Genomic DNA, 17,916 nt, shown 5'->3' on the forward strand with positions numbered 1-17,916 from the left:
TCCTGTGGGATTTTGGTTATATTCAATAACTATACATGTGCAAGTTTTATCAAATGTATTTTAAATTTCATCACCTCTTGTGACAAAAATTGTGGCATTATTCTCTCTGATAAATACATTTTTAAAATTTTCTTTCTTTATTTATTTGAGACAAGGTCTTACTCTGTTATCCAGGCTATAGTGCAGTGGCATGATCTTGTCTTACTCCAACCTCTGCCTCCTGGGTTCAAGCGATTCTTGAGCCTCAGGCACCCAAGTAGCTGGGACTACAGGCGTGAGCCACTGTGCCCAACTGATCTTAGAAAGATTGTCCTGTGTATTAGGCCCTTCTTGCATTGTTGTAAAGCAATACCTGAGACTGGGTAATTTATAAGAAAAGAGGTTTAATTGGATCATGGTTCTGCAGGCAGTAAGAGCATGTCATCAGCACCTGGTTAGCTCCTGGTGAGGACCTCCGGAAGCTTACAGTCATGGAGGAAAGTGAATGGGGAACAGGTACTCCACAGGGTGAAAGCAGGAGCAAACGAGAGGGAGAGAGTGGGGAGGGGGTAGCGGGGACGGAGGTGCCACACACTCTTGAATAACCAGATCTCACTAGAACTCACTATCACAAAGACAGCACCAAGCTAGGAGGGATCTGACTCCATGATTCAAACACCTCCCATCAGACCCGACCTCCAGCATTGAGGAATACAAATTCAACATGAAATTTGGGTGGGGAAAAATATTCAAAGTATATCATCCTGGAAGACCACTAAGGAATCAGCAAGTCTAGTCATTCCCTCTATCAAATTTCAGTTTTAAGAGTCATGATAGGGATTGGGCACCTCTATTATTAAATACAAAACTAACCATACAAAAACCTATAAAAGGAAATTTGAAAAACAGAGGTGATTTGGATGTTTAGCAACGGCTGATGACTACTGTTCTAGGACAATACTGCAGTTCAGACCGTTTTAAAGGTTAGGAAGCAGAAGCTCAGAAAGCAGAAATGATTGTGTCAAGAACAGACAGGGATTCTGCAGCCAAACCTAGACTGGAACTGAGGCCATCTAGCAGCAGTTAGGTGAATTAGCAGTTAGACAGACCCCTTTGTTCTCTATATCTCCACCCCTATTTACCATCTCCAGGGTTCTATATCTGGGCTATCTGAATGGCTATTTTAACTTTTACAGGTTACAATTATAAATATATTACAAACCAGTATGTTAATTATAGATCATCTTAAAAATTCGATGCAGAAGTCTCACTGCTGCTTTTCTTTTGCTGCTTGGAATTCAGTCAGTCAAATTTGCCTCAGGCCCAATAATCTCAAGGTTTACCTCTAGTGCTCTTGCTTAATAAAGACAACCTCTCCGTTGAGGGAGCACACGTGTTCCCCAAAGAGAAGCTATCATTCACCAACAAGCTCATTTTCTAGGCAAGTTATGACTCAATAACTCATGAGTTTCCAGGAATAGTGCGTGCATGAATAAAAGGTACAAGGGGAAGTATTTAATGCCAACAGGAATAAAGATATTGACTATTATATTAAGTCAAAAGTATGCAGCCTGTAGCAGTATGATTTTCTTGATCTGAATGCTAGTTACATGGTTTTACTTCCTTTGTTAAAAGGCATCAAGCTCTACATATATGATTAGTGCAGTTTTATGTATTCATGTTACACCTCAATAAAATGTTGATTTAATATAATAAAAAATAATAATAACATAGCACTGCCTTAGTTTGTCATTTAGAACAAGGCAGAGAGTGGAAAGTAATTACAAGAAATTATACCTGACAACCACGTCAAATAATTTAACGTTGTCACACTTTAAAATCCAGTTTTCTGAATTCCTAGCTCTGCAATGTTGGGCAAGCCATATTACCTTCCAGAGCCTCAGACTTTTCTATATCTCCTAAATAGAAAAAATAAATACTCAGTTCATGAAGATCCTATGGTGTGATAACATAATATTGGTTAAACAAAAAGCACAGACTTAAAAAGCACCTGTCTCTCAGCAGAAATCAGTAACTCATTTATTTGTTCTCAGTTGTTTGTTCAAGCATTCTTTCTGTCAAACACCATTCTGGAACACAAAGGCAAATAGATAAGTTACAGTTTTGCTTTTTGAGTAGCATAAGTAATATCTCCCCCCACCCCACCCCTTTTCTTCCAATGCCTGATTCAAGTATAGTTTTCTAACCATTTCTCCCAACATCTGCCACATGTTCTCTGGATAGAGTAGGAAAATTGACCCTGCTTCACTCTTCCCTCCTCTCAGTGGTGTGTGAAACACCTTCCAATGGGCTTACATGGAGTACCATACCATCTTTCATAAAGCACTCACCACATTATTCTGCAGTGATTTTATTTTTGTAACAAATAGTACCTGAGTGGATGAATGGATGCATACTCTTCCCCTGCCCCATTATGTCTCACACCTTCCTCCTTTGTCACCATAAACCTTAATTCTATCTCTCCTTCTAATCTCTTCTAGTGATACCCTCTCTCTTTCTTTCCTTGATACGCTCTAAATAGAAGTACTCCTTCCGGCCGGGCGTGGTGGCTCACAAGTGTAATCCCAGCACTTTGGGAGGCCGAGTTGGACAAATCACCTGAGGTCAGGAGTTAGAGACAAGCCTGGCCAACATGGTGAACCCCGTCTCTACTAAAAATACAAAATTAGCCAGGCATGATGGCAGGCACCTGTAATCCCACCTACTAGGGAGGCTGAAGAAGGAGAATTGCTTGAACCCAGGAGGTGGAGGTTGCAGTGAGCCGAGATCACGGCATTCCACTCCAGCCTGGGTGACAGAGCAAGACTCCCTCAAAAAAAAAAATACTCCTTCCTCAATACTCCGATATTACTATATTTTAACTTTCTTACTGACCTTAGTGTAGCATAGGAAAAGTATGGCCTTTAGACTCTGTTAGACCTGGGATTTGCTTCTGGCTTTAACATTAACTAGCGGTGTGGCCTTAGATAAATCAACTTCTCTGACTCCATTTTCTCATTGCTAAAAGTAGAGAAACAATTTCTACCTTTTAAGGATATTGTGAGGTTGAGAAGTAATTGATGTTTAAAGGGCTTGTCACATGCTCAATGCCAATTGCTCAATGAAGAGGAAATATTATTTCAACCTTGTATTGACAATCATGTAGACATTTTATCTTCTTCTCTTCTCTCCTCTTCTGGCCTATAATGAAGGAACTGTGTCTACTGTATCTCAGCAATGCTCACATTGCCCATATAGAGCAAATGTTCAACACGTTTGAAAAGATGTATGAATAAAAGATAAAATAAATTTCTCAATGTTGGTGGCAGAGAAAGAATATCATACAAAGTCTCTGCATCTCATATGAGTACTTGAAAATTATTCTCCAAAGGTGAATAACATAAGTGCCTCTCTGCTAGAGGATCATTCAGTCTTCCTGTTGCTGCACAAAAAAAATAGAACTGAATGGCACAGTTCACTCATACTGCTGTGAGAACAAGCACATATTAGCACAATTTTAACTGGCACCAATTGGTTGTTATTCACCAGATTGTGACCAATTTAGATTAGGTCTGCCCTTAAATACTGTAGTGGTTTAGCTTATGGAATAATACAGGTGATAGTATCTCTATGAAGAACATTCTTTCCATTTAGATCAGATGTTGGAGGCTAGAAGCTGATAAATGTCTTAACTACTTACAAGGCCAAGTTAGAACCATAAAGGTAAGTTTCCCTTTTTGCATGCAAAATTCTTGCCTTTGAATTTCCTGATGTAGTAAAGTGTCAACAATGCATAATAACCATCCTCCAAGACTTTATTAAAATCCTGACCTTTGCTTCAAAGCTTCTGTTTGGAAGAAGAAAAACGAGGAAAGAAAAGTAGGTCCTTTCTAACAGCCTCCAGGAGCTTTAGGCCATAGGCCAGGAAGACAGGCTGTCTTTTGGAAAACATGCCTTTGCCTGTCACCTTCACTGATATTGCCCTGTGGTGGCACTGGAGGAGCATCACCAGTAAGTCAGACATTAAAGGAGAAGCAACTCAGACAATAGGATTCTGATTCTGCTACTACAAGTATCTACTGACCTCTGAGAACTGCAGAACTCTCAGAACATATTAACTTTTTTTTTTTTTTTTTTGAGACGGAGTCTTGCTCTGTCGCCCAGGCTGGAGTGCAGTGGCGCGATCTCGGCTCACTGCAAGCTCCACCTCCCGGGTTCCCGCCATTCTCCTGCCTCAGCCTCCCGAGTAGCTGGGACTGCAGGCGCTCGCCACCACGCCCGGCTAATTTTTTGTATTTTTAGTAGAGACGGGGTTTCACCGTGTTAGCCAGGAAGAACATATTAACTTTATCCAAAGCCCTGCACTAAATGATTTGACCAAACTCTAGCATAGCTTCTAGCAGCATGAGGTCATGTCCCTAGGATGACCCCAGCTCCCTATTAAAACGCCTACTTGAGAAAGCTCAACTCTCCTAGGAGGTTGCTGTTTGCTCTAGCCAATACCCGATTATAGGCTCTTGACCTCCTCTTCTTAGAGAATCAACTTAGAAAGGCTTACTTTTGTGAATGCTTATATTTTACAACTCAGTAGTGTCTCTCTCAGGGACCTGTGCACCATTCCTTTAAATGTAATAACCAGGAAGGATGGGGCCTCTGTCTCCAAATCTCTGTGGGAGAATAGAATTCTAACGTCAGTAAGTGCCAGCCAGCAGTCACAGTTAGCACAGCTAGTCATTTGCACTGATCAAACCCTTAGTAATATTTCACTTCTCAGGCTCTACTGAGATCCTGCTCTGCTACCTCCCTCATTCTCCATTTAAAAGGCCAAACAACCTCTACACAAATAGGAATGAAGCTCAGCTGTTTCCTCTGCTATCAATAGTTACTAAATAAAATCTGTTTTCATGGCTTTAACTAACGTCAGGCAGTGTTTCTCTTTGACACCTCCACGTGGGAGTAGTGCCCTGTGATGGGAGTCAGCTTCAACCCTATGCAGATAAATAGAGATTGGAAGGGTTCCAGAAGTTCCCCTTTCCCCTCTTGTCTTTCAGGACTGCATGTAACCCAGGTAGTGAGGCTGAGGGATAGAAATGAGTGAAGCTGGCTAGGCACGGTGGCTCACGCCTGTAATCCCAGCACTTTGAGAGGCCGAGGTGGGTGGATCACCTGATGTCAGGAATTCGAGACCAGCCTGGCCAACATGGTGAAACCTCATCTCTACTAAAAATAGAAAAATTAGCTGGGAGTGGTGGTGGGCACCTGTAGTCCCAGGTACTCTGGAGGCTGAGGGAGGAGAATCACTTGAACCTGGGAAGCGCAGGTTGCAGTGAGCCAAGATCACACCACTGCACTGTAGCCTGGGCGACTGAGCGAGACTCAGTCTAAAAAAAAAACGAAAAAGGAAAAGAAAAGAAATGAGTGAAGCCTCCCACTGCACAGTCAAATTTCCAATTTCCTCTTCCAAACGACTTGAATTTCAATAGTTGGGTATATGTGTTTGAACAAATTAGCATATCTCTCCAACAAGGTAGAGTTGAGCTCTTAGTAATCAACATCTTATCATTCCTGTTTAATCTGCTTATTTCCCTACACCTAGCCAAATCAAACTGAAGGAAGAGAGGCTTTTGTCAGAAACAGATGCAATAAAAAGGAAGAGGGATACCTGACTTGGAAACCCAGGGCACCACAGAGGAAGTGGGGGCAGGCATAACTAAGTGCTGCGAGGGGAAATGTGAACACCCAGAGAACAGGTACAAGGGTCAGCTGGGGATGGAGGAAAAAAGAGCTGAGGGGTATAAAAGGTGGAAACGTAAAAGGGTTTGGAAGGTGATATAATTACTTTTTCCTTTTTTCACTTTTTTTTTTCTTTTCTCTTGGCTCCTGCCCTTCACCTTCCTTCCAAAAGCTCAAAATAAAATGTCTCTATAATGTGCTTTCTTTACTCTGTACCCAGCCAAATATATACACATATATATACGTATATATACACATATATATACGTGTATATATACGTATATATATAGACACACACACACATATATATATATATATATATATATATATATATAAAATTTGTTGTTTTAGTTTTTGTCTTCCAATGATTCTGATCTCCCAAAAAAATGTAAATCAAAGGAAGAGGGCAATATATAAGTCACTTAATATCTTTGTATCAAAGTTTAACCATGAGAGTTTTGGACTGAATTTGTAACTCAACAAATGTTTATTCAATGAGTACTACGTGCAAAATATTGTCTGTTTGCCAGGGAAACATTATATTACCCTCCCGGAGTTAGCATTCTAGTGAAAACAGCATTCAATAAGTAAATTAATTAAAATGTTACATAATGTATTATTTGACTTGGTTGTCAGGAAAAGCTTTGCTGGGAAGATTATAGTGGGGCAGGGACATTAATGAAGATGTGAGTAAGAGGAGAGAACAAGCAACAGGGGAACAGCGGTCCAGCAAGGGGGAACAGCAGGTGCAAACACCCTAGTATGGGAACATGTTAGTGTGTTTGGTCGACAGCAAGGAGCATGCTATGGGAGATTGAAAGAAGCAACTCAGTGCTGGATCATGTAGGGCCACACAAGGACTTTTAGGCCATAATGACTATGGAAATTTATCTGATCATGATAAGAAATCACTATTTGAAAGCAGAGAATGACATATTTCTTGTAAAAGAATAATGAATATTTATATTGCATTTCTACGTGCCAATCCCCATTCCAAGTGTTTTACTTATATAATCTCATTTAATTTAAAAACAGCACTATAATGTATATTATTGTCATTGTTATTCATATTTTTCAGAGAATAAAACTGTGAAAAAAAGAAATTAAGTAACTTGACCACATTATGTAAACTTGATCCCAGGTAGTTGGGCTTCAGATTCCTTGACCTCAATCACTAGCCTGTATTTATTCTATTTTCATTTATAAGGGTCTCTGAAGTAAGGGCAATAGACTCCTTGGGTAAGAGTTTAAGCAGGGACACCAGTGAGGGGAGAGATGGCAATGACTTGAACCATGGTTGTTGTGATGGAGAAGAGGAATAGTGTGGTTGGATTTGAGATGTGTTTTGAATGTAGAGGAAGCAGAAGGTTTATGGATATAATGTATACAGGCAATGAGAGAGAGTGATAACGCCAACTTTTTGACCTGAGCAACTGGGTAAAAGACAGTGTTGCTTACAAAGCTCTGGTTTGGTGTGGGGCAGAAATAAAGTTTGAATTTGAACATGTAAAGTTTGAGATGTATTTAAAACATCCAAGAAGGAGATATGAAGGAGGTAATATGGTATACAAAGTCTGGTTTGGGCTTTAGATTTAGATTTGCAAGTTATTATCATATTGATATTTTAGAAGGCTATGTGTCTGTCTGAGTTCTCCTAGGTAGAGAATATAACCACTTCAAGGATTGAGCTCTAGGACACTGGAACCTTCAGAGATCATGAAGAGGTAGAGGATTCAATAAGAATCTGATAAGGAACAGCAGATGAAATACATGAAAAACAAAGAGTCAAGTATGAGAGAGTGTGAAAGAGCAACAGATTATCTGTGTCTAATGCTGCTGATACATGTACAATGAAGACAGAGAATTGATCACCACATTTGGCAAAGTGAAGATCATTACAGTTGCTGACTGTGGAGTGGTAGAGATAAATGTCTGAATGGATTGGGTTCAAGAGACTAGCAAACTCCTGATACGTCTTACAGCTACAGCAAGATAATTAAAGATAACCTAAACAAAAGGTGGAGGGTAAAAGCTGGGAGAAGAAGAGAATAATAATACCTTTCCAAATACATCAATCAATTGCAAAATATTTTATTGTGCATCTTCTATACATCCAGCAGTATTAGTCACTGACATCAATGAATTTGTAGCTTCATTTATTCATTTAGGCAACTATTATTCATCAAATGTTTAGTATGTGATGGATATTTAATGGGTATAGCTTTAAAATATTTTTCTCAGTTGTTAGAATAACATTTTTTCATTTTTAATTATTACGGGTACATAATAGGTGTATATATGTATGGGTGACATGTGATGTTTTGATACATGCATACAATGTGTAATAATCACATCAGGGTAATGACAACAGGGTATCATCACCTTGACCATTTGTCACTTCTTTGAGGAACATTCCAATTTCACTCTTACTTATTTTAAAATGCATAATTAATTATTGTTGACTGTAGTCACTCTGTTGTGCTATCAAGTGCTGGGTATTATACATTCCAGCTAATTATATTTTTGCAACCGTTAACCATCCTCCCTTCCCCACAACTCCCTTGCCTCTGCTACTCTTCCCAGCCTCTGGTAACCATCATTCTACTCTCATATCTCAGTTCCTTTGTTTAATTTTTAGCTCCCACGTGTGAGAGAGAATTTGCAAAATTTGTCTTTCTGTGCTTGGTTTATTTCACTTAAATGTAAAAGGAAAAAGAGATGTTTCTATTTCTGTAATCCTAACATATCAACATTTTTTCACATTCCTTTCAATTGGTGTTCATCTCTCCACAACTTTTACTCAACCTTATTTTGTAAGCCTTTTTCTTTGTAGACACATTTCCATAATATGATAGTTATGATGCAAATATTTTATTGTGTGAGTAGACAGCATTGGTTAACTAATCATTTTCATTTCCAACCATTTATATTGTGTTCAAACTACAATATACTATGAATATTTGTCTATATGATTATTCGTCTTAATGTTATCTTCCTTAAGCTATGAGTAGCCCTTCAATGTCCAGGAATACATCTGGTTCAATTCTGAATTACTGGCATCTGTTTGGCTTCTAGGTAGTACACGAGACTGAGTAGCGGCTGAGAGCATGAACGTCGAGTGTCTCTAGTCTCATTTTGTATTCTCCACTTGTAGGCCTGTAGCCTTGGTCAAGTTATTTAAATTCCCTTTATCTCCTTTACGAACTGGAGATAATAATAGCACCCTCCAGGTTGTATTGACGGTTACCTGAGTTAATATACACAAAGTCCTTATGATTGCACCTTTTTATTTTGTAAGCACTGTGTAAATGTTTCAGTGTACCATATATATATATATATATATATATATATATATATATATATATGTCTGTGCCCAGAATATATTTAAGGAATGAATAATAAATCAGAAAAAGTTTTATTGTTGCTTCATACAGGTGACATTTTAAATTCTTTCGGATTATTTTCTCTTTGGTTCAGTGACAATGTTGTGAGCAGGTGCTGGGTCCCAGGTATCCAGAGATAAATAAAAATTTTGAGCAATTAATTTTCATAAGTGACGTCAAGAAGTAAAGTATCATGAACATTTCTATGGCTCCAATTACACTGATACTTCACCTTAGGAACTGAAGCTCCGCCAGGGCAGGGGCAGCCTCTGAGTTTCGTACTGCTGTGCACCTTTAGCAGCACGGGCATCTGCTGGTTTCATTTCCTTCCCACTCACCTGGGCCCTTTTCTTATTTCACATCTTTTTTCTCCTTTTCCTTAAATGCTTTCTCTGAATCTTGATTCTTGAAAATAAATTAGTAGGATTCAGTTAGGTAGGAGGAGGAGAAAAGAAGATGTGATGAGCAAGGTATGTGCGAAGACTTGTCAGTGTGGTAGGTGGCTTTGGTTAGGGGGTTTCAGAAATGGGGACGGGTCATGAAGGGCCTTGCCAGTCAGGAAAAATCATGAGGCTCTAGCAGTAGGAACACAGCAGAAGGTGCCTGAACAAGAGAGATGACTTAATGAAAGCCTTTATAACGCTTCCCGGGATATATTACAGACTACCATCTACAGTGGCAGAGGGCAGCTGAAGGAAGGCTCTTGCAAAAACTTGGGGAAATGGAAATGAATGAAGGGAAATATTTGTTTTGAGATTATTTTCTTCTGTGTAACCTATTAGTTCTTTTATTCGTTCACCATACATGTATTGAGTGCCTACTTTGTGTCAGGCACTGTGCTAGGCAATGGGTATATTACCAGTGGACAATACAGATTTAGTCTTGCTGTCATGTCCTGTTGCTTGCTCATATGAACGTCAGTTCAAGACAGCAAGAGCTCAGGACTGCGGAGATCGCATCTACATCCTGCCGCGCTCTGTGCCGGCACAGGGTGGTTGCGAAAATCGTGCAGTCTGAATTGATTCAAGGCCTTGCAGCATGATTGCTAAATACGTCGAGACAGGAAGAAAGGGCAGGGTGGCACCGATCTCAACTGCGAGAGCACGATCTTGCATTGAGCGCATGTGTGCGCCTCGGTGTGTAGTGAGGGGCGTAGCTGCCCACAGCGCCTGGCAGCGTGCCGAGCTGCGCTGCAGGACTAACCCTCTCCTTTCCCAGCGCGCTCAAGCCCGCACAGGCGGTGGCGGGGAGCCGAAGGGGCCGAGCGCAGCCTTGCATCCGTCCGCGGGCGGGCCCGGCGCCGCGCCTCCTGGCGGTGGGAGGGACCGTCCAGGACGCCGCCCCGCGGCCGCAGCTCCTGGAAGCCCAGAGCGCTGGTGGATCGCGAGCCAAGGCGGCGGGTGGGGCCTGAGCCGTGAGGCCGTGGCCAATCGCGCCGCTCCGGGGGAGGAGCCCCAAAGGGGGAAAAGAAAGTGCGGCGGAAAGTAAGAGGCTCACTGGGGAAGACTGCCGGGATCCAGGTCTCCGGGGTCCGCTTTGGCCAGAGGCGCAGAAGGAAGCAGTGCCCGGCGACGCTGCACCCATCCCGGCTGCTTTTGCTGCGCCCTCTCAGCTTCCCAAGAAAGGTGAGTCTCGCGCCGCCGTGAGGGCTCAGAAGTCACCAAGCCGCAGAATCTCAGGGTAGACGGATTCTTAGAGATCCTATCGTTAAACCCTCCTACTTTACAGAAGAGGAAACTGAGGCACAGAACGAGGCAGCGGCTGGGATAGGTCATACTGCTAGTTAGGACTGTAGCCCGGATTCGAACCTTTGCTTTGCAGGGATTTAAGTAACGCAGTTGTGGGACGTCTGCTCGTTGCCGCCCCCATCCTCAGCCCTTTGAGGGGTCCACCCTTGTTTTCCTCCTCACCGCCCCCTCCCCGCTACCACCCCCCGCCCCCATCTCCTCCTCGGTTTCTCCAGACCGCTGCTGGAAGCGCCGAGGACAGAAGGAAGCGGTGTGTCCCAGCATGCCCACTCGGTATCACGTCGCTCTCAGCGCAGAGCTGTGACAGCCTGGGAAAATGCTGCTTGCAGCCTCACTCCCTCTTCCCCTGACCTGCTTTCTCAGAAAGATGCCCCTGCCGAGGGTGTCGGACCAGCTTCTGGAGGAGCACGGGGAGAGAGGAGGGAGGCCCGGGCGCCGGTGACCTCCTATGGTACTGTTTCTTCCCAGCCCCGGAGGAAGCGGAGCTAGTGGCCCTGTGAGGCACAGGGTGCCCCTCACTTGGGAAGAGCTGACTTCATGGAACCATAGAGCCCCTTCCCTCTTCTAAATACTGAGAGGGAGCAAGGAAGCTGAGTTAAAGAGAAAATCACAAACATAAAAGCAAACTTCTGCTGTTTCCTTTAAGAGCTAGCCCACAGCCTGTCTTCCCTCCACCTTCTGGTTGTGAAATTGTGAACCAGGGCGCCACGCGAAGCATTCTGCTGCTCTGCTGTACAGATCCCTGGTTTAGCTACTGGATGAGAAAGAGGACTTGAGTTTTGACTCCAGCTCTTCCATGTATTAGCTGTGTGAACTTGGGCAAGTTATCTCACCTTTCTGATACTGGGTTTTTCTTTTCTTTCTTTCTTCCTTTCTTTTTTTTTTTTTTTCAGCCGAAAAATGGAGATTTATAATGGTCACAATGAGCCCTTTGGGTAGTTGGAAGGATGAAATGGGATCATTCAAGTAGCATGTTTAGCACAGTGCCTGGCCTGGCATCTGGTTGGTTCAAAACCAATGGCAACTATTGTAAATATTGTTACATAGTAACCTTGCAGACAGTGGGTTTTCAGAAAGGTGATTTCATACTATCTTACGGAGGCATTTTTTAAAAATCTGTAAATGTGGTGTCTTTCTTCTTTTGAATTTGAGCGGCTCTTTTATAATAAGAATTTTCTGAATGTTGTCCATATGTGATGTGGATCATGGATGCTTAGCTCGAAATGTAAAATTGATGTTTCTCGGTGATATGAATTTCCTACTAGTTTTTAGGTCAAACCTCAGGCCTGTGAACTGCCCTGATCTGAGACATCCTTTATTGACAAAGAGGGTCTTGAAATGGATGAGAGGCAGAAAGACAAGAAGAGAAAGTTGGAAGTTGCAGCTGTGTTACAGATTATTCTAAGCCTTCTATTCTTGCTCTCTTAGGTCAGTCGAGCAACCTTACATTTTTCATCTAGCATCAGAAAACAAGCAAAATTCTCATATATTTCTTTTGGATTGTACAGAGATGCTGCTAAATGCAGACCCTTCTGGACACAAACTTGCCTTATTTAAACACGAACACACAGACATTCACATGCCCACACTAGTCTTCCTGTATTATTGGTATTTTAAAATTAAATGGATTCCCTCCCACACCCTTACCCTTCTCATGACAATTGATTTTATTCTGATGAACTTCATGCAATGATTTACTACTATCTACTGGCTTTGCCATGCGTCCTTAAATTGAGTGTCCAGCATTTGTAGTTGGCTGCCTCCTGCACAGGCCATAGCATTTCTATGCAGTATTGGTAAGTGCTTGAGAACAGAGTGTGATACATCTTGATGGAAGATAAGAGCCCAGTGGTGCCCACTTAGGTACCTCCCGCACCAAGCATTAGTAAAGGATGGGATCACCTGCTTCTATCAGCTTGTTCCATGTACATGCATTGTGGTGAGCTGGCTGGGATATGACTGAATGTGTGCCTGAGAGACAGGGGCCTTGTGGGGGAAAAGGAAAATGTTCAAAATAAGGTCAGATCATGAGGATGGAAGGGAGATTAAAAGCTAATTCCTTTGGTTCTGATTCTTCAAAGAAAGGTTGGTCAATTATACCCATATCTTTATACAGATTATATTACTTGTTACCAAAACCATATATATGTATAGAACTTTAAAATTTCCAAAGTGCATTCTGCATATATGATACTCCTTGTTACTCACAATAGCCCTGGGAGGACATGGCAAGAATATTAATAGAGGAAGGAGCCCAGGTTTTGTGGTCAGACCTACTTGATTTCAAATTCCAGCTCTCATGCCTGAGTAGTTGGGTGATATTGAGCAGTTTATTTAATCATTTGAAGTTTCTGTTTTATCCAGTTCTAAAATGGAAAAAAAATGCTTACTTTAAAAATCTGTGTAAAGAATAAATTCAATAGAATAATGTCAAGTACATGTAGTGAATAGGTGCTCATTAAATGATATCTCTTCTTAGCTAGTCTCAATTTATTTAGAACATAACTGGAATGAGACTCAGAGAAATGAAAAGTTGCTAGAGGTCATGTGTTAGTATGTTTCAACTCTGGGAATACAGTTCACACTTTTTCATGTCTAGTTTAGGGCATTTCCCATCACACTCTGTTTCCTCGCCAATGAGATATTTAACAATTTACTTCAGTTATAAGGTTGACCTTATTTGTCTGGTTATTTCAGGATATCCTTTTTGTTGAAAAGTGGGTATTTTCTTGCGAAGAGAACAATCCTTAAGCACAGTTCTGTAGAGTTTAGTGGAGCCAACTGTCATAAGAGGGTATTTAAAGCAATGGTCTCTAAGACAACCTTCCTACTCTCCTGTGTTGGATGTAATACACCTTTGATTCCTAAGAGAAAGGGTACTAACTAAGAAGACATAAAGTACAGAATTATATCACTCTTTTCTTCCTGTTGTGAGTGGTTTCTTCCCTCTGCCATCCTCATGCTAGTTCAAAGGCTGGGAAGAAGATTGAACAACAAATGTTATGAGTGTCCATAGCATTATTCAACTTTTTTTTTTGACAATTTTGTGGGTACTGAGTAGAGTAGACAGAATAATGTGCAAAGGTGGCATTTGCAGAAAGAGACCACTACTTCCTGGTGGTGCTGATTACTTGTCTGGAGTTTCACTCCTCCTTGTGGAAAGTGATGGCTGGAGGCTCATGTTGGAAGATGAAGGGATCTGTTTCTGGCCCAGGCAGTGGGGCTGTTCATCTGCTGAGACTTCTCATAGGCCATTAGATCTCTCTTCTTTGTAGCAAGCACACAGGCTTGCAAACGCAGTTGTAGAAGAAACATTTTGCTCCTTGCTTTTGGCATTTTGGAGCATATGTTTGCTCCCATAGGTAAGCAGTTAGCATCATCTTACCTGGCACGGTTAGGAAAGCAGAATGTGGCTTGAGGAAATCAGAGGACGTAGAAAAAAACAAAGATTATCTCCAGCCTATACACAGCTTCATTTGTTGCTCAACTTCATCAGGCTTTTGCTGGTGACACAGATGTAGGATCTGGTGAGTCACTGTTGCCTTGCCCATGAAATATTAAAGAGAGCCACCTACTGTGCTCTTTGCCCATTTTGGAAATTGTTCTGCGCGGAAAAAAAAGAAGAAGAAAAGAAAAAAGAAACACAAAAGAATAGGAAGGTTACAGAACATTTGGTAAGTGATATTTCGGTGGATAAATTCAGGTTAGCCATTCATTTGCTGCCTTTTTTTTTTTTTTAATGATAATGCATGGTTTACACTGATAGGGTTGTTAGGAGACATCCCTTTGGTCTGACTTTATTCTAACTCTCTCTAGCAGCTGTGGTAGTGTGGATTTTGAGAGTCTGGCTGAAATCTGAGGCAAGTTATTCTATAGAGATGATCTTTTGGCTCTGCAGCTAGGAAATAGGGACACTGACGCCTGCTTAGAAGCTTAAGTCCCTATTTATTTCAACGTCTTATTCATAGAAAACATTTAATAAACACTGATTCTGTCTTCTGCCAACAACTCCTTCAATGTATTAGTCTGTTAAATTACGATCATCATAATTTAACAGGTACTCTTTACTTGTCTCCATCATTATTTGTGCTGAGTACCTTAAATATATCATCTCATTCAATCCTCACAATAATCCTGTGTATTTTTTTAGGAAACCGAGGCTCATAGAGTTACGTAGCATGGCCTATGTATTAGTCTGTGTTCATGCTGCTGATAAAGACAGACCCAAGACTGGGCAGTTTGCAAAAGAAAGAGGTTCATTGGACTTATAGTTCCACACGGCTGGGGAAGCCTGACAATCATGGCGGAAGTCAAGGAGGAGCAAGTCACATCTTACGTGGATGGCAGCAGGCCAAAAAAGAGAACTTGTGCAGAGAAACTCTCATTTTTAAAACTATCTGATCTTGTGAGACCCATTCACTATCACAAGAATAGCATGGAACAGACCTACCCCACATGATTCAGTCATCTCCCGCTGGGTCCCTCCCACAACATGTGAGAATTATGGGAGCTACAAGATGAGATTTGGGTGGGGACACAGAGCCAAACCATATCAGCCTGTGTAACAGCACAAAGCAAGACATGATGCTGAGACTCATCTACGCATTTTATTCTAGAGTTAGGAAGAACTTCCAATTGTCCCACCTCTGGACTAGAACTGGGGACTTAGACTAAGACTGATAACCTACCCAATTATCATCCTACATCCTCATCCCGGTACTACCTTGCCTGTGACTGAGAAATATCTTTACCTTTGGACCTAAAATGTGGGAGAGCCAAACTAGATGATCTCTAAATTTCTTCTGCTATAATGCATTGTGTATCTTTAAGATTCCTTTCAACTTTGAGATTCTGTAATCACATCTATTTGCAAAAGTTAAAGCTAAAATGGAGAAAGGGGAGTAAAAAGAAAATACTCTTATTGTTTTATTCCCTGGAGATGTATTTTTCTGAACAAACAAAGATGAGCAAGAGAAATCAGCATTTCATCGGCACATGTACTTTTGTCATTTCATTTAAACATAAAAATAACTCTCAGATATATATTATTATTTGCCTTTTGTAAATGAAAGAACTGAGGCTCAGAGAGACTTATAGACTTGCCCAAGGTTTCCTAATTAGTAAAGATTGGAACCTGCGTGGGCCTGAGTGCAAAGCCTTTTGGTCCACTACAGCATATTTACTAGATACCACACCATGAAATCTGGAAACTCATATAACCAGATTCGTAAATGCCCCATCTCTGTATCCTCACATCACACTACCTCAGCTTCTGTCTTCTCCTCTTCTTCTACTCTTTCCTTTCCAAACATACTGCTCCAATCCTTTCTTGATTCTCTGCAGCTCACAAAACCCCTTTTAAATGCATATAACATCTTCTATCTCTATTGTTATTATTATTATTTTTTTACTGTGGTCCTGGAATTTGTAATTTGTGCTTTTGTTTTTGTTCATCCCCATTGGGCACAGGACAGAATAAGCCATGCCATCAGCTGAGAGACTTACAAATGTCTCTATCTAATCTGTGTGTCAATCATGTTTCTATCTAGCTCTATTTATTAGTGAAATTAAAGAAAGATAGAGCATATTAAGCCCCTAGCTCTTAATAGTTGGCACCTAGAAGGGACTTGGTAAATATTCATTCCTTCCTCATCATTCAGCACTGCTGTTTACCCAAATCATTACTCATTTAATGAATCTCAGATGGAGAGGGGGAGTATATTGAGTAGATGCCCCAGCTGGTCTAAGAGAATGTGCCACAGTTTGGCAAGCAATTGGGATGGTAAAGGATAGGAAATGAATGTGATATTTACCTTAAAATATCTGCTGAGGATATAGTTTATTCTGCCCTGTGCCTAGCACAGTGACTCATATATAAGAAGGGCAAAATTAAATGCATGATGGGTTCATATTATGTCAGTAGGCCCAAAATTGACTTTCTGGATTTCTCGTGCTTTATCGATAGTATTAGTTGTGTCAAAGTTTGCCTCTACAGACTAATAAAGTAGTTTTAATTTCCTTTAATTCTATGGTCACAAAATCAGACAATGATAAGGAGTCATAGGCTCCAAGAAGGTTAGACATTATTGGCTCAATGATGGGAAAACCCGTTTCTGTCCTAATAATAAAGGGCATTTTGCAGAAAACACGGTGAAGGATGATGCTGAAGTGCCCGTTTGCATATATTGACAGCAAGACCAGTGTCAAGTGTCATAAATAAATTGCCAGAGAGAAAGTAGGAAGTTTCCATTGAAGTGGGCAGCTGCAATGAGCTTCGATCTCAAGATTTCTAAAAGCATTGAAGAATTTACATCACTTCAACTATTATTTTCTGTTGAACATGAGAACAGGTAACCTTTTATGTCTAGTTTATATCCAGCAGATGCTTGTGATTTCTACCTTTCTGGCACGAAAGTCCTCATGATTACACGGCTTCCTCCTCTGCCAATCAATGCTAATGGCAAGAGAAATGAGAAGCAGTCATTTTATAAGCATTATGTCTGGAAATGTTCCTTTCATTGATAGCAGTTTCTTAACGCCAGTATGGTTACATGCTATGGCAACTTAAAATTGTGTTTCCATAATATAGTGGACATTGATGTCAAACTGATCTGCCTGGGTTTGACTTTGGCCGAATTATTTGGTCTATCTTTGCCTTATTTTTATGATCTGTAAAATGGGGATAATAAAACCCATCTTGTCAGGCCTTTGGTAAGTGTCAATCATATGCCATGACATTTGTCAAGAGGCTTATGCATAGGGATTTTAACCTCTATTACAATTAACAACAGCAATGAGAATTGTTCCATTGCATGCCCAGATGGATACTAAATTAGAAAAAGAAAGATCCAGGTTGAAATAATAACAGCTTTTTTAAAATATAGAACTTTAAGTTGTCAAAATGCTTGTTATTGTATATGCAAATGTATACACATGTAACTTTTTTTTTTGCAATAATTCTGAGGTAATCAGGGCAGGTGTTGCTAATGTTTTACGTCCTGAGTCTCAAAGGGGCTACATATTTACTACGGCCAAGTAGCTAATAAATAGTAGAACTGGGACTTGGACCCTAG

The 17,916-nt window shown here is 40.9% G+C and overlaps 1 protein-coding gene across 8 annotated transcripts in view; it reads left to right on the forward strand.

The window, feature by feature from the left end:
- IL1RAP (interleukin 1 receptor accessory protein) overlaps nucleotides 1-17,916 on the forward strand; it is a 175,347-nt gene that overhangs the window by 15,987 nt on the left and 141,444 nt on the right. The window contains exon 1 of one of the 8 annotated variants that reach the window (XM_016942499.4): nucleotides 10,500-10,720. The exons of 4 other annotated variants lie outside the window; for them this stretch is intronic. The gene's annotated coding sequence lies outside the window, so the exon portion shown is untranslated. Of the gene's footprint in view, nucleotides 1-10,499; nucleotides 10,721-17,916 lie in introns of those variants that run through there. 3 more of the 8 variants (XM_016942496.4, XM_063807432.1, XM_016942501.3) reach the window with 3 other exon arrangements.

Source organism: Pan troglodytes, chromosome 2 (assembly GCF_028858775.2).
Source record: "Pan troglodytes isolate AG18354 chromosome 2, NHGRI_mPanTro3-v2.0_pri, whole genome shotgun sequence".
NCBI classification, from domain to species: domain Eukaryota; kingdom Metazoa; phylum Chordata; class Mammalia; order Primates; family Hominidae; genus Pan; species Pan troglodytes.